The 24,550-nt window shown below is 39.4% G+C and overlaps 1 protein-coding gene and 1 long non-coding RNA gene across 2 annotated transcripts in view; one reads left to right on the top strand and one right to left on the bottom strand.

Annotated features, from left to right (window-relative positions):
- LOC131501683 (integrin alpha-D-like) overlaps window positions 1–24,550 on the top strand; it is a 155,946-nt gene that overhangs the window by 70,131 nt on the left and 61,265 nt on the right. The gene's annotated exons all lie outside the window — the stretch shown is intronic.
- Window positions 20,311–24,550, bottom strand: part of LOC131501687 (uncharacterized) — a 35,052-nt gene continuing 30,812 nt past the window's right edge. Inside the window, exons 2-3 of the long non-coding RNA XR_009256853.1 lie at window positions 23,345–23,499; window positions 20,311–22,262 (exon numbers count right to left, since the gene is read on the bottom strand). This is a non-coding gene — a long non-coding RNA (uncharacterized LOC131501687). The remainder of the gene's footprint in view (window positions 22,263–23,344; window positions 23,500–24,550) is intronic.

The following is a 24,550-nucleotide window of genomic DNA, read 5'->3' as shown; positions in this document are numbered from 1 at the left end:
CAGTTCTAGCAGACTTTTGGTGGAGTCTATCGGATTTTCCATGTATAATAACATGTCATCTGCAAAAAGCAAAAGCTTGACTTCATCTTTGCCAATTTTGATGCCTTTGATTTCCTTTTGTTGTCTGATTGCTGATGCTAGAACTTCCAGCACTATGTTAAACAACAGCGGTGAGAGTGGGCATCCCTGTCGTGTTCCTGATCTCAGGGAAAAAGCTCTCAGTTTTTCCCCATTGAGGATGATGTTAGCTGTGGGCTTTTCATAAATGGCTTTTATGATCTTTAAGTATGTTCCTTCTATCCCGACTTTCTCAAGGGTTTTTATTAAGAAAGGGTGCTGGATTTTGTCAAAGGCCTTTTCTGCATCGATTGACAGGATCATATGGTTCTTATCTTTTCTTTTATTAATGTTATGTATCACGTTGATTTATTTGCGAATGTTGAACCAGCCTTGCATCCCAGGAATGAATCCCACTTCATCATGGTGAATAATTCTTTTTATATGCTGTTGAATTCGATTTGCTAGTATGTTATTGAGAATTTTTGCATCCATATTCATCAGGGATATTGGCCTGTAGTTCTCTTTTTTTAACTGGGTCTCTGTCTGGTTTAGGAATCAAAGTAATACTGGCTTCATAGAATGAGTCTGGAAGTTTTCCTTCCCTTTCTATTTCTTGGAATAGCTTGAGAAGGATAGGTATTATCTCTGCTTTAAACGTCTGGTAGAACTCCCCTGGGAAGCCATCTGGTCCTGGACTCTTATTTGTTGGGAGATTTTTGATAACCGATTCAATTTCTTCTCTGGTTATGGGTCTGTTCAAGCTTTCTATTGCCTCCTGATTGATTTTGGGAAGAGTGTGGGTGTTTAGGAATTTGTCCATTTCTTCCAGGTTGTCCAATTTGTTGGAATATAATTTTTCATAGTATTCCCTGATAATTGTTTGTATCTCTGAGGGATTGGTTGTAATAATTCCATTTTCATTCATGATTTTATCTATTTGGGTCATCTCCCTTTTCTTTTTGAGAAGCCTGGCTAGAGGTTTATCAATTTTGTTTATTTTTTCAAAAAACCAACTCTTGGTTTCGTTGATCTGCTCCACCGCTTTTTTAGATTCTATATTGTTTATTTCTGCTCTGATCTTTATGATTTCTCTTCTTCTGCTGGGTTTAGGCTGCCTTTGCTGTTCTGCTTCTAGTTCCTTTAGGTGTGCTGTTAGGTTTTTGTATTTGGGATTTTTCTTGTTTCTTGAGATAGGCCTGGATTGCGATGTATTTTCCTCTCAGGACTGCCTTCGCTGCATCCCAAAGCGTCTGGATTGTTGCATTTTCATTTTCATTTGTTTCCATATATTTTTTTTTCAACGTTTTTTTTTAATTTTTTTTTATTTTTGGGACAGAGAGAGACAGAGCATGAATGGGGGAGGGGCAGAGAGAGAGGGAGACACAGAATCGGAAACAGGCTCCAGGCTCCGAGCCATCAGCCCAGAGCCTGACGCGGGGCTCGAACTCACAGACCGCGAGATCGTGACCTGGCTGAAGTCGGACGCTTAACCGACTGCGCCACCCAGGCGCCCCTGTTTCCATATATTTTTAAATTTCTTCTCTAATTGCCTGGTTGACCCACTCATTCGTTAGTAGGGTGTTCTTTAACTTCCATGCTTTTGGAGGTTTTCCAGACTTTTTCCTGTGGTTGATTTCAAGCTTCATAGCATTGTGGTCTGAAAGTATGCATGGTATAATTTCAATTCTTGTAAACTTATGAAGGGCTGTTTTGTGACCCAGTATATGATCTATCTTGGAGAATGTTCCATGTGCACTCGAGAAGAAAGTATATTGTGTTGCTTTGGGATGCAGAGTTCTAAATATATCTGTCAAGTCCATCTGATCCAATGTATCATTCAGGGCCCTTGTTTCTTTATTGACCGTGTGTCTAGATGATCTATCCATTTCTGTAAGTGGAGTGTTAAAGTCCCCTGCAATGACCACATTCTTATCAATAAGGTTGCTTATGTTTATGAGTAATTGTTTTGTATATTTGGGGGCTCCGGTATTCGGCGCATGGACATTTATAATTGTTAGCTCTTCCTGATGGATAGACCCTGTAATTATTATATAATGCCCTTCTTCATCTCTTGTTACAGCCTTTAATTTAAAGTCTAGTTTGTCTGACATAAGTATGGCTACTCCAGCTTTCTTTTTACTTCCAGTGTCATGATAAATAGTTCTCCATCCCCTCACTCTCAATCTAAAGGTGTCCTCAGGTCTAAAACGAGTCTCTTGTAGACAGCAAATAGATGGGTCTTGGTTTTTTATCCATTCTGATACCCTAAGTCTTTTGGTTGGTGCATTTAATCCATTTACATTCAGTGTTATTATAGAAAGATACGGGTTTAGAGTCATTGTGATGTCTGTATGTTTTATGCTTGTAGTGATGTCTCTGGTACTTTGTCTCACAGGATCCCCCTTAGGATCTCTTGTAGGGCTGGTTTAGTGGTGACAAATTCCTTCAGTTTTTGTTTGTTTGGGAAGACCTTGATCTCTCCTTCTATTCTAAATGACAGACTTGCTGGATAAAGGATTCTCAGCTGCATATTTTTTCTGTTTAGCACACTGAAGATCTCATGCCAATCCTTTCTGGCCTGCCAAGTTTCAAAAGAGAGATCAGTCACGAGTCTTATAGGTCTCCCTTTATATGTGAGGGCACGTTTATCCCTTGCTGCTTTCAGAATTTTCTCTTTATCCTTGTATTTTGCCAGTTTCACTATGATATGTCATGCAGAAGATCGATTCAAGTTACGTCTGAAGGGAGTTCTCTGTGCCTCTTGGATTTCAATGTCTTTTTCCTTCCCCAGTTCAGGGAAGTTCTCAGCTATTATTTCTTCAAGTACCCCTTCAGCACCTATCCCTCTCTCTTCCTCCTCTGGGATACCAATTATGCGTATATTATTTCTTTTTAGTGTATCACTTAGTTCTCTAATTTTCCCCTCATACTCCTGGATTTTTTTATCTCTCTTTTTCTCAGCTTCCTCTTTTTCCATAACTTTATCTTCTAGTTCACCTATTCTCTCCTCTGCCTCTTCAATCCGAGCCGTCGTCATTTCCATTTTGTTTTGCATTTCGTTTAAAGCGTTTTTCAGCTCCTCATGACTGTTCCTTAGTCCCTTGATCTCTGTAGCAAGAGATTCTGCTGTCCTCTATACTGTTTTCAAGCCCAGCGATTAATTTTATGACTATTATTCTAAATTCGCTTTCTGTTATATTATTTAAATCCTTTTTGATCAGTTCATTAGCTGTTGTTATTTCCTGGAGATTCTTCTGAGGGGAATTCTTCCGTTTGGTCATTTTGGATAGTCCCTGGAGTGGTGAGGACCTGCAGGGCACTTCCCCTGTGCTGTGGTGTATAACTGGAGTTGGTGGGCGGGGCCACAGTCAGACCTGATGTCTGCCCCCAGCCCACCCCTGGGGCCACAGTCAGACTGGTGTGTGACTTCTCTTCCCCTCTCCTAGGGGCGGGATTCCCTGTGGGTTGGCGTGGCCCATCTGGGCTACTTGCACACTGCCAGGCTTGTGGTGCTGGGGATCTGGCATATTACCTGGTGTGGGTAGGCAAGGTGCACGGGAGCAGGAGGGGCAGGCTTAGCTCACTTCTCCTTAGGGGATCCACTTCAGGAGGGGCCCTGTGGCAGCAGGAGGGAGTCAGATCCACTGCCAGAGGTTTGGCTCCGCAGAAGCACAGAGTTGGGTGTTTGCGCAGAGCGAGTAAGTTCTCTAGCAGGAACTGGTTCCCTTTGGAATTTTGGCTGGGGGATGGGAGAGGGAGATGGAGCTGGCTAGTGCCTTTGTTCCCCACCAAACTGAGCTCTGTCATCTGGGGGCTCAACAGCTCTCCCTCCTTTTGTCCTCCAGCCTTCCCGCTTTCCAAGCAGAGCTGTTAACTTATGACATCCCAGAAGCTAAGTTGGGCTTGCTTTCGGAACACACTCCGTCCGGCCCCTCCGCTTTTGCAAGCCAGACTCGGGGGCTCTGCTTGGTCAGCAGGCTGCCTCTCCGCCCAGGCTCCTTCCCTCCAGTCCGCCAGTCCGTGGAGTGCGCACCACCTGGCCGCCCTTCCTACCCTCTTCCGTGGGCCTCTTGTCTGCGCTTGGCCCCGGAGACTCCGTTCTGCTAATCCTCTGGTGGTTTTCTGGGTTATTTAGGCAGGTGTAGGTGGAATCTAAGTGATCAGCAGGATGCACGGTGAACCCAGCGTCCTCCTATGCTGCCATCTTCCTACCCTCTCAACAAAGAGTTTTTTTAAAGGACCAAGTTGAGATAGAGAACACAATAAATGAAACAAAAATATGCTCGATTAAATAAATAGCAGGCTAGAGGAAGCAGAGGAGTGAATTAATGACCTGCAAGGCAGAATAATGGAAGTTAATCAAGCTGAGCAAATGAGGGGAAAAAGTATGTAAACCAGAATAAACTGGGGGAACTCAGTGACTCAATCAAGTGTAATAACATTCACGTTATAGGCATTCTAGAAGAAGAAGAAGAAGAGAGAGAGAGAAAAGAGGGCAGAACATTTATTTGAAGAAGTAATAGCTGAAAACTTCCCTAATCTGGGAAAGGAAACAGATATCCAGATCCAGGAGCCACAGAGATCTCTCCCCCAAAAAAATCTACCCAAGGGGGTGCACACAATGACATATAGTAATTAAAATGGCAAAAGGTAGTATTAAAAAAAATTTTTTTTGAGCAGCAACAGAAGACAAGATAGTTACATACAAGGGAAATTCCATAAGGCTCTCAGGAGAATTTTCATCAGAAACTTCCCAAGCCAGAAGGGAGTGATATACTCAAAGTACTGAATAGAAAAAATCTGCAGCCAAAAATATTCTATCCAGCAAGCTTATCATTCAGAATAGGAGATATAAAGAGTTTTTCAGACAAAAACTAAAGGAGTTTGTGATCATTAAACCAATCTTACAAAAAATATTAAAGGGCATTCTTTGAGTGGACGGGAAAATGAGAGTATGAAAAATAAATATAGCCATAAAAATCAGTCAATGGATTAACAAAATAAGAGGATGTGATATATGATACCATATACCTAAACCAAGGGACTGGGGGAAGAGGAGTAAAGAATGGGCTCAAATTTAAGGGATCATCAACTTAATATAGACTACTGTATGCAGAAGATGTTATACAAATCTATGGTAACCACAAATCAAAAACCAGTCATAGATGTGCAAAGAATAAAGAGACAGGAATGCAAGTATAATCATTGAAGAAAACCAGAAAACCATAAAAAAGAGAGACAGAAGAAAAGCTCAGAGAAAAACTATAAAAACAACCACAAAAAGTAACAAAATGGCAATAAACATATATCTATCAATAATTACTTTGAATTAAAAGGACTAAAAGCTCTAATCAGAAGACATAGAGTGACAGTGTGGATTAAAAAGCAAGACTTATCTATATGCTGTCTACAAGAGATTCATTTCAAACCTAAAGACACCTGTAGATTGAAAGTGAGGAGATGGAGAAACATTTATCACACAAATGGAAGTGAAAAGAAAGCCAAGGTAGCAATACTTACATCAGGCAGAGTAGACTTTAAAACAAAGACTGTAACAAGAGACAAAGAAGAACTCTATATAATAATAAAAGGGGACAATCCCACAATAAGATATAACAATTATAAATATTTATGAACCCAACATGGAAGCACCCACATACACAAAAAAGTTCATAGCAAACATAAAGGAACTAGTTGATAGTAATACAATAATACTAGGGGACTTTAAAACCCCACTTACATCACTGGAAAGATCATCCAAAGAGAAAATCAACAAGGAAATAGTGGCTTTGAATGAAACACTGGACAAGATGGATTTTTTTATATGTTTATTCATTTACCTATGACAGAGTGAGAGATTGTGAGCAGGAGAGGGGCAGAGAGAGGAAGACAGAGAATCCCAAGTAGGCCCTGTGCTGTCAGCACAGAGTCCCATGCAGGGCTCGAACTCATGAACCATGAGATCATGACTTGAGCCAAAATCAAGAGTTGGACAGATGCTCAACCGAGTCACCCAGGCACTCCACTGGACAAGATGGATTTAACAGACATATTCAGAAGATTCCATCATAAAACAGCAGAAAACACATTCTTTTCAAGGGCACATAGATCATTCTCCAGAATAGGTCACATGTTAAGTCACAAATCTCAACAAATTTAAAAAGATCAAAGTTATTTCTTAAAAAAAAAATCAAAGCTATATCATACATCTTTTGGAACATAATGCTATGAAACTAGAAATCAGCTACAAGAAAATGCCTGGAAAGAACAACAAATACATGGAGGTTAAATAACATGCTACTAAACAGTGCATGGGTTGAATAAAAAATAAAAAATAACATGGAGACATAAAGGAAGAAAATATAAAATAACATGGAAAGTGAAAACACAATGGTCCAAAACCTTTGGGATACAGAAAAAGTGGTTCTAAGAGGAAAGATTATAGCAATACAGGTCTGCTTCAGGAAGCAAGAAAAATCTAAAATAAACAACTTAATCTTACACCTAAAGGAGCCAGAACAGGAAAAACAAAACCCAAAAACAGCTGCAGAAAGGAAATAATAAAGATTAGAGCAGAAACAAACAAAACTGAATAGAACAGATCAACAAAACCAGGAGCTGGTCCTTCGAAAAGATCAACAAAATTGATAAACCTTTAGCCAGACTTATCAAAGAGAGATAAAGAGAGAACTCAAACAAAATCATTTAATGAAAGAGGAGAAATAATGGACACCACAGAAATACAAATAATTTTAAGGGACTATTGTGAAAGATTATATACCAAAATTAAATGCCAAAAATTGGGCAACATAGAGGAAATTGATAAAGTCCTACAAATATATAACCTACCAAAACTAAGCAGGAAAAAATAGAAAATTTGAATCAACAGATTACCATCAAGGAGATTGAATCTCTAATCAAAAAACCCCAGTGAACAAAAGTCTAGGACAAGAGGGCTTCACAGGTAAATTCTACCAAACATTTAAATACATAATCTTGCCAAACTATTCAAAAAAATAGAAAGGGAAGGAAAATTTCCAAATTCATTCTATGAAAACAGCACTATCCTGATATTAAAACCAGATAAAGACACCACGAAAAAAAGAGAGCTACAGGCCAATTTCCCTGATGAACACAGATGAAAAAATTCTCAAAAAAAAAAAAATACTGGCAAACTGAATCCAACAAGACATTTTCAAAAATCACACACCACAATCAAAAGGAATTTATTTCTGGTATGCAAGGATGATTCAATATTTGCAAATTAATCAACATGATACATCATATCAATAAGAGAAAGGGTAGAATATATCATTTCAATAGGTACAGAAAAATCATGTGACAAAGTACAACATCCATTCATGATAAAACCCTCAACAAAGTAGGTTAGAGGGAACATAATAAAGCCCTAATATTAAAAACTCACAGCAAACATCACACTCAATGGAAAAAAACTGAGAGATTTACCCCTAAAGTCAGGAACAAGAGAAGGACGTTCACTGTCACCACTCTTATTCAACATAGTACTGGAAGTCCCAGCCACAGCAATCAGACAACAAAAGAAATAAAAAGCATCCAATTTGGCAAGGAAGAAGTCAAACTTTCACTGTTTGTAGATGACATGATATTCTATATAGAAAACCCAAAAGATTCCGCCAAAAATCTACTAGAACTAATAAGTGAATTCAGTAAAGTTGCAAAATACAAAATCAACATACAAAAATCTGTTGCATTTATATACACTAATAATGAAGAAACAGAAAAACAATAACAAAAACAATCCCATTTGCAATTTCACCCACAATAATAAGGTACCTAGGAATAAATCTACCTAAAGAAGCGAAAGACCTATATTCTGAAAACCATAAAACAGTGATGAAAGAAACTGAAAGTGACACAACGAAATGGAAAGATATTTCAGGTTCATATTTGGGAAGACCAAATATTGCTAAAATGTTTATAACTACCCAAAGTGATATACACATTTAATGCAATTCCTATCAAAATACCAAGATCATTTTTCACAGAACTAGAAGAAACAATCCTAAAATTTGTTTGGAACCATGAAAGATCCTGAATAGCCAAAGCAATCTTGAAAAAGAAAAACAAAGCTGAAGACATCAAATCTGGACTTCAAGTTATATTATAAGGCTGTAGTACTAAAAAACAGTATAGTATTGGCACACAAATAGACACATAACATCAATGGAACAGAATATAAAATCCAGAAATAAGCCCACAATTATATGATTAATTAAGTCTTTGCCAAAGCAGAAAGAATATCCAATGCAAAAAAAGAGAGTCTCTTCGATAAATGGTGTTGGGAAAACGGGACAGCAACACCCAAAAAAGAATGAAACTAGACCACTTTCTTATATCATACACAAAAATAAATTCAACATGGATCAAAGACCTAAATGTGAGACCTGAACCCATAAAAGTCCTAGAAGACAACATAGGAAGTAACTTCTTCGACAATGGCCATAACAACTTCCTTCTAGATATGTCTCCTGAGGCAAAGGAAACAAAATAAAAATAAACTGCTGGGACTACATCAAAATGAAAAGCTTCTGCACGGAGAAGGAAACAATCAACAAAACAAAAGGCAACCTATAGAATGGAAGAAAATATGCAAATTACACACTTAATAAAGAGTTAGTATCAAAAATATATAAAGAATTTATAAAACTCAACACTCAAAAAACAAATAATCCAATTAATAACGGGCAGAAGACATGAGCAGTCATTCCTCCAAAGATGACATCCAAATGGCCAGCAGAAACATCATCACTTACCATCAGGGAAATTAAAAAAAAAAAAACTACATGAGATATCACCTCACACCTGTAAGAATGGCTAAAATGAACAATACAAGAAACAACATTTGATGGTGAGGATGTGGAAAAAAGGAACACTCATGTACTGTTGGTAGGAATGTAAACTGGTGAAGCCACTGTGGAAAACTACCCTACATTCCACTACCCACTGTAGAACTACCCTACATTCCAGCAATTTTACTACTGGGTATTTACCCAAAGAATACGAAAACACTAAACCAAAGGGATACACACACCCCTGTGTTTATGGCAGCACCATTTACAATAATAGCCAAGATATGGAAGCAGCCCGTGTCCACCAACTGAAGAATGGATAAAAAGAGGTGTGTGTGTGTGTGTGTGTGTGTGTGTGTGTGATGGAACATTACTCAGCCATAAAAAAAGAATGAAATCTTGCCATTTGCATTGGCATGGATGGAGCTAGAGAGTATAATGCTAAGTGAAATAAGTCAGAGAAAGACAAATACCATATGATTTCACTCATATGTGGAATTTAAGAAACAAAACAAACAAGCAAAGGGAAAAATAAGAGAGAGAGAGAGAGAGAGAGAGAAATCAAGAAACAGACTCTTTTTTAAATGTTTACTTATTATTTCGAGACAGAGAGAGGGAGGGGCAGATAGAGAGGGGGAGAGAGAATCCCAAGCAGGCTCTGTGCTGACACAGATGTGGGGCTCGATCTCATGAATCGTGAGATCATGACCTGAGCTGAAATCAAGAGTCAGACATTTAACTGACTGAGCCACACAGGCGCCTCAACAAACAGACTCTTCATTTTAGAGAGCAAACTGGTGGTTACCAGAAGGGAGAGGGGTGGGAGGATAAGTTAAATAGGGGGTGGGGATTAAAGAATGCACTTGTCATGATGAGCACAGGATGATGTATGGAACTGTTGAATCACTATATTGTACACCTGATACTGGTGTAACACTATATGTTTAATTAATTAAAATTAATTAATTACTTGAATGGAGTTCAGAGACCAGAAGGGGGAGCTCTCACATTGTACCACTCCTTGCAGCCCCCCTTTTTTTTCAGAATTAAATGTGTTTATTAACAACAGTATTCTGCACCCAGAGGAAATAAAGTTTTAAAATGGATTTGCTTTTATCTGAAGTAGGCTTTTACTTAGAATGAAATGAAAGCTGAAAAAATACAAAAAGAAAATTTTGTTCTCTTGACATGTGAATGTGGCTTATAGTAAAAAATAGATTGTTACATACACTCACAATTTTCCTTAGATATATCTTCAATCTTGACCTCTGAGTGTGAATGTTGGAACTCTGTATTGTGCTCTTCCAAAGTTGCCTATTTCTGAAAATTTGTCTCTAGGTACAGAATTTATCAGGTCATAAATAATTAGAAGAACATTATTTATCAGAACATTATTCATTAAGGATATATAATTATTTCTTCACATACAATTGACTATTACAGATGTTAGTATTAACCAAACAGCAACAAAATCACCATACATGATAAAGAGTGAACATTTTGTTTCATTGAGATGAGTGATGAGGCATTTAAATGGCCTAGAAAACATCATGAATTTATCACAAAGCTGATTCCCTAATCATCCTCTGCCCTGCTTCTGGAAACTGCTTTGAAAAATACAGATTGGAGGTTATAACTCATCTCCTTCACAACCCTGTTGATTCCTCAGTGTTCACAGATTCTTCCTCATCAGAGCCAGCTTCATGGGTGAGTGAACTATGCAGTTGCACAGAGCCGCACATTTAGAAGGGCTCTGTTCTTGGTTTAGTGCCATGTCATCATTTTGAAGTGATTAATAATTTTGAACAAAGTGTCCCACATTTTCATTTTCCACTGGTTCCCACAAACTATGTGGGAAAACTTTTTCAGCTGCCCCAGACAGAATTTATTCTTTCCTCCTCTTTGTTCTTTTTTTTTCTTAAGATTATTTATTTATTTATCTATTTAATTTATAATGTTGATTTATTTTTGAGAGACAGAGACAGAGCATGAGTAGGGGAGGGACAGAGAAAGAGGGAGACACAGAATCAGAGGCAAGTGCCAGTCAGTGAGCTGTCAGCACAGATCTGGATGTAGAGCTTGAACCCACGAACAGTGAGATCATGACCTGAGTCAAAGTCAGATGCTTAACCGACTGAGCCCGCAGGCACCCCAGGTTTTATTTATTTAAATAATCTCTACACCCCATGTGGAGCTCAAACTCATGACCCTGAGATCAAGAGTCACATGCTTTTCTGACTGAGCCAGCTGGACACCACTCCTCCTTTTTGTTCTTATGCTTATTTTGGTACCTGTCTGAACCATGATACCAAATTCCACTATAATTTGATTACCATCTACTTGCTATCCCAGACCATTGCAGTGGATGCTGTTGGTACCCACTCAGATCTTTCTTCCCAATTTGCCAATCTTCTAGTTGCTATGAATGCTGGATGCTAATGGCCCACAATTGGCTTTCTCCCTAGAATTGTGCTATTACAGAGGTTTGAAAGTTTGATCTTTGCCTTAAGGTGGGCTCTGTGATGTCATTCATATTGCCTAGCTCTTTCTGGTCTCCTTTCAATCATCAGACTAATGTAGACTATAGCTGAGCCCACATCTTGTCTCACTTCATCTTCTGACCTTTCCTCCCACTCCCCTCACTATTTTTCCTCTTTGAACATTCTTTTAACAGTACATAATTACCAGAATCCCCATCTTAGGCTCTGCTTCTAGGTACTCCTGTCTAAGCCAATCATGAATTAGGACAAGGACCATGTATTTCTTATCTATGCATCTCCACCACCCAGCACAGCTCCTGGCATGTTGTAGGTGTCCTATAATGTTTGAATAAAAGACTTTCTAGGATAGTTCATTTGAATGGTAAAGTTCTTTATAAATTTAAACAAAACTAAATTGTTTTGTCCAAAACATAATTGTGGAGGGTATAAAATTTGCTCCATTACTCTTTCTTCATTGATACTCTGTTTTCTTCAGCTTCCTAGTGTGGTCTTTCTAGTCAGGACCTCAGCTTCAGACCAGCTTGGTCTCCTCTCTCAGACTTCTAAAAATGTTTACTTCTCTGAGTGCCTAACTTTTAACTCATTTCCTTGAAAGATTTTGAATTTGTAGAATATTAGAATGAGAGGCACCTTAGAGAATATTTGGAAAGGGACTGGTAAAAGAAAAAAATATTGGAGCCTCAGGAAGCACAAAGAAAGGAAATAATGGAAATATCAGAAGTATGAGTACATATAGTGAACTATCCTTTTCCTCATGGGTTTTATAAATCATGTTTTAAAGACTGTAACAAAATTAGAGCACCATTTGACACACAAGACAATGATATTTAAAAGTGATGAAGGCAAAGGGACTTGAATTGAATTGAGATGTCCACACTTAACTGAGAGTAGAAAAATGTTGATGTCAGCAAATTATTATAAATCACATGTATATACTGTAGTGCTGAGAGCAACACTAAAAAAACTAAAGAGAATTACTCAGAAGCACTAAAAGTAATTCAAGATGGAAGACTAAAAAATATTCAAGTAAAAAATCCAACATCTTTTTATGATTAAAAACTTTTGGCAAGTTAAGAATGATGTATGCAATTTTGATAGGGATTGCATTGAATATGTAGATTGCTTTGGGTAGTATTGACATTTTTTTAAATATGAAATTTATTGTCAAATTGGTTTCCATACAACACCCAGTGCTCATCCCAACAGGTGCCCTCCTCAATACCCATCACCCCACCTCACTCCCACCCCCCATCAACTCTCAGTTTGTTCTCAGTTTTTAAGAGTCTCTTATGCTTTGGCTCTCTCCCACTCTAACCTCTTTTTTTTCCTTCCCCTCCCCCATGGGTTCCTGTTAAGTTTCTCAGAATCCACATAAGAGTGAAAACATATGGTATCTATCTTTCTCTGTATGGCTTATTTCACTTAACATAACACTCTCCGGTTCCATCCACATTGCTACAAAGGGCCATATTTCATTCTTTCTCATTGCCACATAGTATTCCATTGTGTATATAAACCACAATGTCTTTATCCATTCATCAGTTGATGGACATTTAGGCTCTTTCCATAATTTGGCTCTTGTTGAAAGTGCTGCTATAAACATTGGGGTACATGTGCCCCTATGCATCAGCACTCCTGTATCCCTTGGGTAAATTCCTAGCAGTGCTATTGCTGGGTCATAGGGTAGATCTATTTTTAATTTTTTGAGGAACCTCCACACTGTTTTCCAGAGCGCTTGCAGCCCTTTGAAGAACCAACAGGAAGAGATTTACCTTACATTCCCAACGGGAATAAGCCTATACCTTACTACCCCAGTCAGGAGAAAGAAAGATTTTCTCCCTTCCTGGCAACAGCCTAGCCAATGAGAGACTGTCGCAACTCAGCCAATGAAGAGCCACTACAGTATGGACTTTTAGTTTATAACAGCCTTCCCAACTAACCTTTTTCTCCATAAAAACAGGGTACCTCTCTCCTTTGTTCTCTGAACTCATCTACATTTATGCCGTAACTCTTTGTCCCACATTGCAATTCTGTTTTATTACCAAATAAACCCATTTTTTTCTGGTACAATAACTGGCAGGATTTTTTTTAAGATTAACATTACTTAATGATCAGAACCAACATCCAGAGAGGACCCTCCAATGACTGCAGGGTTTGTAAGCTAATAGATACAGAACCCACAGAACTGAATGGGTTTTCTCACTGACCCTGGAGTTTGATGGTAAATTTTCTCCAGGATTTCAAGTTCCAGGCCTTGTTCTGAGCTTTCCATGCTTTATTCAGGACATATCTTAAGGCCTTGGTTGTGTTGTTGTTGTTGTTGTTATCTCTGACAGTGCTTGTTTGGAGTTTAGATGGACTCCTTTCCAGAATCAGACTGTTCCTGATGGAATTGTGCTAGCCTTCAGCCTAATTCCTGCAGGGAATCAGACTGGTCCTTCCAGAACTGTACTAACCTTCTGTTTGGCTTCTTTTTGGCACTAGGATGTTCATGTTAGAACTGTGCCAATTGGCAATGAGAAAGAATGAAATATGGCCCTTTATAGCAACATGGATGGAACTGGAGAGTGTTATGCTAAGTGAAATAAGCCATACAGAGAAAGACAGATACCATATGGTTTCACTCTTATGTGGATCCTGGGAAACTTAACAGAAACCCATAGGGGAAGGGAAGGAAAAAAAAAGGTAAGAGTGGAAGAAAACCAAAGCATAAGAGACTCTTAAAAACTGAGAACAGATAAAACCGCCAGAAGACTAGCAGAACGGAGTCTCTAGAGCGAAGCGCAGACGAGAGGCCCACGGAAGAGGGTAGGAAGGGCGGCGAGGTGGTGTGCACTACACGGACTGGCGGGAGGGAGCCAGGGCTGAGGGGCAGCCCGCCGGCCAAGCAGAGCCCCTGAGTGTGTCTCGCAAAGGTGGAGGGGCCAGACGGAGTGTGTTCTGAAAGCAAGCGGGACTTAACATCTGGAAGGTTATAAGTTAACAGCTCTGCTCGGAGAGCGGGAAGGCTAGAGGACAACGGGAGGGAGAGTTGCTGAGCCCCTGGACCACAGAGGTCAGTTTGGCGGGGAACAAAGGTGCTCACCAGCGCCATCTCCCTCACCCATTCCCCAGCCAAAATCCCAAAGGGAACCAGTTCCTGCCAGGGAACTTGCATGCAGCGCACAAACATCCAACTCTGTGCTTCTGCGGATCCATCCCTCTGGCGGGTCTGACTCCCTCCTGGTGCTGCAGGGCCCCTCCTGAAGCAGATCTCTGAAGGAAAAGCGAGCTGAGCCTGCCCCTCCTGCCCCTGTGCACCTTGCTGATCCACCCCAGCTAATATGCCAGATCCCCAGCACCACAAGCCTGGCAGTGTGCAAGTAGCCCAGATGGGCCACGCCACCCCACAGTGAATCCCGCCCCTAGGAGAGGGGAAGAGAAGGCACACAGCAGTCTGACTATGGCCCCAGCGGTGGGCTGGGGGCAGACATCAGGTCTGACTGTGGCCCCGCCCACCAACGCCAGTTATTCAAGACAGCACAGGGGAAGTGCCCCGCAGTCTCCCACCAATCAAGGGACTATCCAAAAAGACGAAACGGAAGAATTCCCCTCAGAAAAACGTCCAGGAAACAACAACAGCTAACAAACTGATCAAAAATGATTTAAACAATATAAGAAAAAGTGAATTTAGAAAAATAGTCATAAAATTAATCGCTGGTTAATTTTATAAGTATAAAAGTATACTTTTATAAGTATAAGTATAAAGGACAGCAGAGAATCTCTTGCTACAGAGATCAAGGGACTAAGGAAAAGCCAGGAGGAGCTAAAAAATGCTATCACTGAACTGCAAAATAAAATGGAGACAACTACGGCTCGGATTGAAGAGGCAGAGGGGAGAATAGGTGAACTAGAAGCTAAAATTATGGAAAAAGAAGAAGCTGAGAAAAAGAGAGATTAAAAAAAAAATCCAGGAGCATGAGCAGAAAATTAGAGAACTAAGTGATGCACTAAAGAGAAATAATATACGCATAATTGGTATCCCAGAGGAGGAAGAGAGAGGGAAAGGTGCTGAAGGGGTACTTGAAGAAATAATAGCTGAGAACTTCCCTGAACTGGGGAAGGAAAAAGACATTGAAATCCAAGAGGCACAGAGAACTCCCTTCAGACGTAATTTGAATCGATCTTCTGCACAACATATCATAGTGAAACTGGTAAAATACAAGGATACAGAGAAAATTCTGAAAGCAGCTAACGATAAACGTGCTCTAACATATAAAGGGAGACCTATAAGACTCGTGACCGATCTCTCTACTGAATCTTGGCAGACCAGAAAGGAATGGCAGGAGATCTTCAATGTGATGAACAGAAAAAAATATGCAGCCAAGAATCTTTTACCGGCAAGACTGTCATTTAGAATAGAAGGAGAGATAAAGGTCTTCCCAAACAAACAAAAACTGAAGGAATTTGTCACCACTAAACCAGCCCTACAAGAGATCCTAAGGGGGGATCCTGTGAGACAAAGTACCAGAGACATCGCTACCAGCATGAAACCTACGGACATCACAATGACTCTAAACCCATATCTTTCTATAATAACACTGAATGTAAATGGAATAAATGCGCCAACCAAAAGACATAGGGTATCAGAATGGATAAAAAACCAAGACCCATCTATTTGCTGTCTACAAGAGACTCATTTTAGACCTGAGGACACCTTCGGATTGAGAGTGAGGGGATGGAGAACTATTTATCATGCCACTGGAAGTAAAAAGAAAGCTGGAGTAGCCATACTTATATCAGACAAACTAGACTTTAAATTAAAGGCTGTAACAAGAGATGAAGAAGGGCATTATATAATAATTACAGGGTCTATCCATCAGGAAGAGCTAACAATTATAAATGTCCATGCGCCGAATACCGGAGCCCCCAAATATACAAAACAATTACTCATAAACATAAGCAACCTTATTGATAAGAATGTGGTCATTGCAGGGGACTTTAACACTCCACTTACAGAAATGGATAGATCATCTAGACACACGGTCAATAAAGAAACAAGGGCCCTGAATGATACATTGGATCAGATGGACTTGACAGATATATTTAGAACTCTGCATCCCAAAGCAACACAATATACTTTCTTCTCGAGTGCACATGGAACATTCTCCAAGATAGATCATATACTGGGTCACAAAACAGCCCTTCATAAGTTTACAAGAATTGAAATTATACCATGCATACTTTCAGACCACAATGCTATGAAGCTTGAAATCAACCACAGGAAAAAGTCTGGAAAACCTCCAAAAGCATGGAAGTTAAAGAACACCCTACTAACGAATGAGTGGGTCAACCAGGCAACTAGAGAAGAAATTTAAAAATATATGGAAACAAATGAAAATGAAAATACAACAATCCAGACGCTTTGGGATGCAGCGAAGGCAGTCCTGAGAGGAAAATACATCGCAATCCAGGCCTATCTCAAGAAACAAGAAAAATCCCAAATACAAAAACCTAACAGCACACCTAAAGGAAATAGAAGCAGAACAGCAAAGACAGCCTAAACCCAGCAGAAGAAGAGAAATCATAAAGATCAGAGCAGAAATAAACAATATAGAATCTAAAAAAGCGGTGGAGCAGATCAACGAAACCAAGAGTTGGTTTTTTGAAAAAATAAACAAAATTGATAAACCTCTAGCCAGGCTTCTCAAAAAGAAAAGGGACATGACCCAAATAGATAAAATCATGAATGAAAATGGAATTATTACAACCAATCCCTCAGAGATACAAGCAATTATCAGGGAATATTATGAAAAATTATATGCCAACAAATTGGACAACCTGGAAGAAATGGACAAATTCCTAAACACCCACACCCTTCCAAAACTCAATCAGGAGGCAATAGAAAGCTTGAACAGACCCATAACCAGCGAAGAAATTGAATCAGTCATCAAAACTCTCCCAACAAATAAGAGTCCAGGACCAGATGGCTTCCCAGGGGAATTCTACCAGACGTTTAAAGCAGAGATAATACCTACCTTTATCAAGCTATTCCAAGAAATAGAAAGGGAAGGAAAACTTCCAGACTCATTCTATGAAGCCAGTATTACTTTGATTCCTAAACCATACAGAGACCCACCAAAAAAAGAGAACTACAGGCCAATATCCCTGATGAATATGGATGCAAAAATTCTCAATAACATACTAGCAAATCGAATTCAACAGCATATAAAAAGAATTATTCACCATGATCAAGTGGGATTCATTCCTGGGATGCAGGGCTGGTTCAACTTTCGCAAATCAATCAACGTGATACATAACATTAATAAAAGAAAAGATAAGAACCATATGATCCTGTCAATCGATGCAGAAAAGGCCTTTGACAAAATTTAGCAACTTTTTAAATAAAAACCCTTGAGAAAGTCGGCATAGAAGGAACATACTTAAAGATCATAAAAGCCATTTATGAAAAGCCCACAGCTAACATCATCCTCAATGGGGAAAAACTGAGAGCTTTTTCCCTGAGATCAGGAACACGACAGGGATGCCCACTCTCACCGCTGTTGTTTAACATAGCGCTGGAATTTCTAGCATCAGCAATCAGACAACAAAAGGAAATCAAAGGCATCAAAATTGGCAAAGATGAAGTCAAGCTTTCGCTTTTTGCAGATGACATTATAGTATACATGGAAAATCCGATAGACTCCACCAGAAGTCTGCTAGAACTGAGACATGAATTTAGCAAAGTCGCAGGATACAAAATCAATGTACAGAAATCAGTTGCATTCTTATACACTAACAATGAAGCAACAGAAAGACAAATAAAGAAACTAATCCCATTCACAACGGCACCAAGAAGCATAAAATACCTAGGAATAAATCTAACTGAAGATGTAAAAGATGTGTATGCTGAAAAATATAGAAAGCTTATGAAGGAAATTGAAGAAGATATAAAGGAATGGAAAAACATTCCGTGCTCATGGATTGGAAGAATAAATATTGTTAAAATGTCAATACTACCCAAAGCTATCTACACATTCAATGCAATCCCAATCAAAATTGCACCAGCATTCTTCTCGAAACTAGAACAAGCAATCCTAAAATTCATATGGAATGACAAAAGGCCCCGAATAGCCAAAGTAATTTTGAAGAAGAAGACCAAAGCAGGAGGCATCACAATCCCAGACTTTAGCCTCTACTACAAAGCTGTCATCATCAAGACAGCATGGTATTGGCGCAAAAACAGACACATAGACCAATGGAATAGAATAGAAACCCCAGAACTAGACCCACAAACGTATGGCCAACTAATCTTTGACAAAGCAGGAAAGAACACCCAATGGAAAAAAGACAGTCTCTTTAACAAATGGTGCTGGGAGAACTGGACAGCAACATGCAGAAGGTTGAAACTAGACCACTTTCTCACATCATTCACAAAAATAAATTCAAAATGGATAAAGGACCTGAATGTGACACAGGAAACCATCAAAACCCTAGAGGAGAAAGCAGGAAAAGACCTCTCTGACCTCAGCCGTAGTAATCTCTTACTTGACACATCCCCAAAGGCAAGGGAATTAAAAGCAAAAATGAACTACTGGGACCTTATGAAGATAAAAAGCTTCTGCACAGCAAAGGAAACAATGAACAAAACTAAAGGGCAACCAACGGAATGGGAAAAGATATTTGCAAATGACATATCGGACAAAGGGCTAGTATCCAAAATCTATAAAGAGGTCACCAAGCTCCACACCGGAAAAACAAATAATCCCGTGAAGAAATGGGCAGAAAAGATGAATAGACACTTCTCTAAAGAAGATATCCAGATGGCCAACAGGCACATGAAAAGATGCTCAATGTCGCTCCTCATCAGGGAAATACAAATCAAAACAACACTCAGATACCATCTCACGCCAGTCAGAGTGGCTAAAATGAACAAATCTGGAGACTATAGATGCTGGAGAGGATGTGGAGAAACGGGAACCCTCTTGCACTGTTGGTGGAAATGCAAACTGGTGCAGCCGTTCTCGGAAACAGTGTGGAGGTTCCTCAAAAAATTAAAAATAGACCTACCCTATGACCCAGCAATAGCACTGCTAGGAATTTACCCAAGGGATACGGGAGTGCTGATGCATAGGGGCACTTATACCCCAATGTTTATAGCAGCACTTTCAACAATAGCCAAATTATGGAAAAAGCCTAAATGTCCATCAACTGATGAATGGATAAAGAAATTGTGGTTTATATACACAATGGAATACTACGTGGCAATGAGAAAAAATGAAATATGGCCTTTTGTAGCAACGTGGATGGAACTGGAGAGTGTGATGCTAAGTGAAATAAGCCATACAGAGAAAGACAGATACCATATGGTTTCACTCTTATGTGGATCCTGAGAAACGTAACAGAAACCCATGGGGGAGGGGAAGGAAAAAAAAAAAAAGAGGTTAGAGTGGGAGAGAGCCAAAGCATAAGAGACTGTTAAAAACTGAGAACAGGGGCGCCTGGGTGGCGCAGTCGGTTAAGCGTCCGACTTCAGCCAGGTCACGATCTCGCGGTCCGTGAGTTCGAGCCCCGCATCAGGCTCTGGGCTGATGGCTCGGAGCCTGGAGCCTGTTTCCGATTCTGTGTCTCCCTCTCTCTCTGCCCCTCCCCCGTTCATGCTCTGTCTCTCTCTGTCCCAAAAATAAATAAAAAACGTTGGAAAAAAAAACTGAGAACAAACTGAGGGTTGATGGGGGGTGGGAGGGAGGGCAGGGTGGGTGATGGGTATTGAGGAGGGCACCTTTTGGGATGAGCACTGGGTGTTGTATGGAAACCAATTTGACAGTAAGTTTCATATATTAAAAAAAATTTTTTTTTAAATAAAAAAATTAAAAAAATTAAAAAAAAGAAATTATGGTTTATATACACAATGGAATACTACGTGGCAATGAGAAAGAATGAAATATGGCCCTTTGTAGCAACGTGGATGGAACTGGAGAGTGTTATGCTAAGTGAAATAAGTCCTACAGAGAAAGACAGATACCATATGTTTTCACTCTTATGTGGATCCTGAGAAACTTACCAGAAGACCATGAGGGAGGGGAAAGAACAACAAAAAAAGAAAGGTTGGAGAGGGAAGGATCCAAACATAAGAGACTTTTAAAAACTGGGAACAAACTGAGGGTTGATGGGGGGTGGGAGGTTGGGGAGGGTGGGTAGTGGGTGTTGGGGAGGGCACCTGTTGGGATGAGCACTGGGTGTTGTATGGAAACCAATTTGACAATAAATTTCATATTAAAAAAACAATAACTTTTCCTAAGCCTCTTGATCAGAACAAAATTCAGGCTTGCACACCAAAGCTTGATGAATGTGTTAATAATTATTACAATCAACTCCAAATTGTCTTTAAGTAAAATTCTGATCTTCTTTTAGATGTTGAATCCACCTAGGTAGCATTTAACTCTATGTTTATCAGAGGGTTAAGCTTTTCTCTTTTAGTTAAAGAGGAGCAGAACGGAATGGGAAGTAACCCACTCCAAATATACTTAATATGGCAAACCAACTCACGCCCTACATGAGGCAACTAGAAGAAAGATTGCTAAAATTCTCAATGTTCAACTCCAGAAAATGAAGACCCTTGAACAAAACCAAATAGCCTTTCTGCTATTATTGAATTTAAAAAAAGAGACAGATTGTTACAAATTTAAATGTTCCATGCATCCTCAGCCCTCTGGTCAGTCTTTCCAAAGCCCTCTGAATTGCCAGTGACATGGTCCAGGGAACTACAAGGGCTCTTCCCAATCCTTCTTCTTAATCAGCTCAGAAGAAAACACTTTTCAGATTGGTAATTAATCTCTCCCTGTCCTTATTGACATCAGACCTACACTCTCAGCGCTTAACACCCCTGATATAAAGCAGTCCCTGTCTTGGAGCACTAAAACAGCTCAAATACTTGGGGTGTCTAATAAGCGTCAATAGTTTCCTGCCTCTGAGCGTATTTTCTTTTATCTAGGCCCCTTGAGAGACACCTATCCTTTTTTCTCCTTTGTTCTTATGCCCTTATTCATTTATCGGACCAAGATTTCTTAGAAAAGTATCATAGCAAAATCTCTCCCAAAAGGGGGAAATCATTCCAGAATTTGACAGTTGTAACCAAAATAGCCAACTAGGGGAATTAAATGACCATTCGACATCTTTTGTTTGTTCTGTCTCTGACAGCACTATTGCTGAGTCTGCGGACACTGATTATTTATTCTTATTAGATCTGATACCATCCTCTTTATGCAAGAAAATCCTCAACTTATATGGGCAGAATCTACACTGCATCTCCCATCAGGATTTAAATAGATCCTTTAAAGCCTCCTCCCATAATAATCAATACCTTATAAAGAAGTCCTTCAAGGCATCAGGCCCATTATAAAAGATTATAAAGCTCAGGGTCTAATTACCCCTTCCAATGGTCCCTGCAACACCTCTGTTTTACCTGTGAGAAAACCCCATGGCCACGGCTGGAGGTTTCTCCAAGACCTCTGAGCAATAAATACAAATAACCACAGTTATCCCTCAGTACCCTAAAGTTCATAAGTCCCATGTGCTAACATCCATTCCCACTGAGAGCAAACTCTTCACTATAATTGTTTTATGCAGTGCATTTTTAGTATTCCAGTTGATAAAGATAACCAATATATTTTTTGTCTTTTACAGGAAAGAACAGAAATACACCTGGACAATAATGCCCCGGGGATTCACAGAGAGTCCTTCCCACCTTTACAAATCTTAAAAGCTGATTTAGATGATATAAAGTCTTCTACAGTCTCTAATTTATTACGGTATACAGATGATTTGCTTCTCCCTTCCCCTTCCTCAAACCTCTTCACAGAAAAGTTCTTGGCCTTAAAGGACACAAAGTCTCCAAAGAAAGATTACAGTTTACTCAGGCTCAGGTTAGATACTTAGAGAATTGGATCTCAAAACAAGGACTGCATTTGATCCAGAAGAAACTCCTCACAACTGCTTAATACTGACAGGTTACCTTTTCAATCCCAATGAAAATTTACAGATAACTCCTCTAACCAATACAGGTTGTTCATAGTTTCATGATGGTTCTTATTTAAAGGATAAAAATGGTAAATATTGTCCTGGGTATGCTATTGCAACTCTCTTTGAAGTCATTGCAGTCATTGCAGCACTTTTACCTTTGGCTATTACAGCTGAATTATACACCCTTACTCAAGTTTATACTTTAGCCAAGGATAAAACCACAAATATTTTTTTTAACTTTTAAAAAATAGCCTTATTGAAAGAGGATTGACAACTAATAAACTACACATATTTAAAATAAATAACTTGATAAATGTATTTGGTCATCTTACCCATTAAGTGTGCAAACCACAAATATTTATACTGATAGTCAGTATGCCTCTGGAGTAGCTCATGATTTTCAAATATTATAGAAACAATGAGGTTTCCTTACCCCCAATGGGGATAAGATTTAAAATGGCTCCTATGTACAACATTTATTAGATGTCATACTTTTGCATGTGGCTCTAGCTGTTATTAAGGTTCTGGGGTATTCCAGACTCAACTCCATAGACGCCAACAGAAGCCACCTCACTGATATATGTACCAAAAATGCTGCTTATAATGAGACCAATAGCCAAATCTCTGTCATGTTCCAAAGGGATGTTCTCCCAAATGATAAGTTTTGGGAAAATTGACCAGAAAAAAATTGGGGAAACATGACCACAGAAAAGGAGAAGCAATATTGGAAATTTATTAATTTTTGGTTTGATAGAGAGAGAGAGAGAGAGAGAGAGAGAGAGAGAGAACTCTGGTTTCAGCCAAATAACAATCTGGTCATTCCAGTAATTCTAAAATTCTCAATACTTGTAATTGTAACATGCATTAAGCCATTGGTGTACTGACAAAATGACAGCATTCATGGACCCATATTGGTGGAGAACAGTTAATAAGACCATAAGAAGGGCCTACCTTACTTGTCCCACTTGTCCAAAGTATAATCCAGGAAAAGCTGTTCATACGGATGGATTTCATACAACTTCTCCATCTCGTAGTTTGTATGTTTTCTCACTGGACCAAATCTTTTCCTTCGTGGATAGGCTTGCATCTCTTCCGTGGCTAAAATTCTGTTAGAAGAGATTATCCCTACCTGGGGAACGCCTCTAAAACTTCATGGTGATCAGGGAATCCATTTTACCGGTCAGGGGGTTTGACAAGTTTGTGCTGTTTGGCCAGTTTTACAACACTTTCACTGTGCAGTGATAAAGGCATCTTCTGTTACATTGCTGAGGTGACTTTGAAAATCACCTAAGGGTAGGGGCTAGTTGCCAGTAGGTACAACAATGTGTTCGGAACTTTCAGGTCCACCCTGAAATAACAACATCCCGGGAAGGAAGAGGGGCTAGGGTTAAACCAATCACCAACAGCCAATGATTTGATCATGCCTATGTAACAATGCCTCCAGAAAAACCCAAAGGGATGGGTTTGGAGAGCTTCTAGTTGGTAAACACACAGAAATTTAGGGAGAGTGATGAAGTTGGAGGTGGTATAGAAGCTCTCACCTTTTCCCAAACCTTACCACATGTATTTCTCCTGTCTCACTATTCTTCTTCATATCTTTTATAATAAATTGGTTACCTGGAAAGTAAAATGTTTTTATGAGTTTTGTGATCTGCTCTAGCAAATTAACCCAATGGGGGCGGGTTGCTGAAACCTCCAGTCTATAGTCTGTTGGTCAGAAGCACAAATGATAAACCGGACCTACAGTTGGCATCTGAAATGGCAGTAGAGGGCAGTCTTGTAGGACTGAATCCTTAATCTGTGGAATCTCCAGGTAGATAGTGTCAAATTGAGTTGAATTGTAGGGCACACAGTTGGTGTTGAAGAATTGCTCATTTGTGGGAAAACATCACACACAAACTTCATTGGGATTGGGATGCTCAGAACCATTATAGCTACACTTAAAAAAAAATTAAGCAACACATTTAATAATTTTTTTCAAATCAGTGTGAAGGAGGATGTGTTTCCCATCTTTCACCAGAATGATTTCTGCCTGCCTCAGTAATGGAAATCATGCCCGCAGGTCCACACAACTTAATTTCCACATCTAGTGTGTGTGTGTGGGGGGGGGGGGGGGGTTGGTCCCTACTTTTTATTTGATTAAACGAGAAAATCCTG

This window comes from Neofelis nebulosa, chromosome 18 (assembly GCF_028018385.1).
Source record: "Neofelis nebulosa isolate mNeoNeb1 chromosome 18, mNeoNeb1.pri, whole genome shotgun sequence".
Lineage (NCBI taxonomy): Eukaryota > Metazoa > Chordata > Mammalia > Carnivora > Felidae > Neofelis > Neofelis nebulosa.
The sequence above is the reverse complement of the archived record's forward strand: the minus strand, read 5'-3'. Positions and strand labels throughout refer to the sequence as shown.